This window comes from Triticum aestivum, chromosome 4D (genome assembly GCF_018294505.1).
Source record: "Triticum aestivum cultivar Chinese Spring chromosome 4D, IWGSC CS RefSeq v2.1, whole genome shotgun sequence".
NCBI lineage: Eukaryota > Viridiplantae > Streptophyta > Magnoliopsida > Poales > Poaceae > Triticum > Triticum aestivum.
In genome coordinates, this window is record NC_057805.1 from 512,496,228 (window position 1) to 512,497,714 (window position 1,487).

The following is a 1,487-nucleotide window of genomic DNA, read 5'->3' on the forward strand; positions in this document are numbered from 1 at the left end:
CAGGCTGATAGAGATTAGGCTAAAACATAAACGATCAAAAAATATTCAGCAAGAAGAACAGTATCTGAGTATGATGGCCTACACTAGTTTTAGTTAAGCCACCCAACCGAAAGAAAAAAATCTGGAAGCATCAGCTTCGCTAGATTGGAACAGCAGTAGACAAGTTTATAAACTGGCAAATTTGCAAGGACATTAGTAGCGTGTGGCACATTGGTAGATTACTGTGTCCTCTCTAATGACAGATTGCAGCTAGTATTATCAGATATTCAGCTTCATGACTGATAATTGTTGAGCATCCTCTGCACACTTCAAGTGCACTGGACTTCAGCTAAACGAAAATTGACTAGTGAAACCAGTAATACATGCCAAAGTGAAGAGCATAGTCTGCATTAAGCAGAACAAAAGGGGCATGCGGCAGTTTGCGTCTAAGTAACTTTCATCAACGTCCTATGAGATACTTGCATCAAGTAACTTGCGTCTAAGTAACTGGCATCATTCATCCATCTAACAAGTTAAAAAAGCAATACATTCATCCATCTATCCAACTAACACATCGATTCATCCATATATGCAACAAAGTATTTGCATCTATCCAATTTATATAGCTAAAAAAGAAGAATAGAGAGTTGGGACAGAGAGGATGGCTCACCGTGGAGGAGTAGAGGACTGGATGAGTGGTGGGCACTTGGGCTGCAGCTTCGAGACGGAGGCGCCGTGGGCGGCCGGTGCAGAGGGGCGCGGCGGCAAGGTCCGGAACCGCCGCGGCGAGGTCGGCGGCGGCGCTGGAACCCTAGCGCGCGGCCCTGCTCGAGGTAAGCCCAAGAAGTCAGACCAAGGGCGCGCGGCACGCACGAGCCACGGAGAAGTGAGGGGCGCGGGGGAGGGGAGGCAGGGGGCTTACTGGGGAGGGCTGGGAACGGCGTGGGGTCGCCGGCGATCTCCGCGGCCGAAAGAGGAAGAAGGGGTCGGGGACGACGCTTCGGGGCTCTTCCGGTCGCGTGAGTCGTCGGGGAGGACGAGGGAGACGCGGAGGTGCTTCTGGGATCAGCGGCAGAGCGAGGGGAGCACGGTGACGCGGCTATGGCGTCGGGGGATGATGACCGGGCGGCGGAAGGGGGCGTGAGCGTGTGGCGAGGGGGGGAAGTGGATCTGGCGAGGGAGGGACGAAGGGATCGGGCGAATTAGCTAGGAGGAAGGTTAGTAATGGCGCACCCCCTAGCGGTGCGCCATTAGAATGTTTTTTTTATAGCAATGGCGCACCTCCTAGCGGTGCGCGATTAGTAATCTTTTTTTTAGATAGCAATGGCGCACCACCCAGCGGTGCGCCATTAGTAATCTTTTTTTTAGATAGCAATGGCGCACCACCCAGCGGTGCGCCATAAGTAAATTTTTTTTATTATTATTTTTTCTTGCATCTAATAATTTTTTAGAAAATGAATATGAATATGAAACAGTAATAATGTTTTAAAAAATATCATCAAATTTGT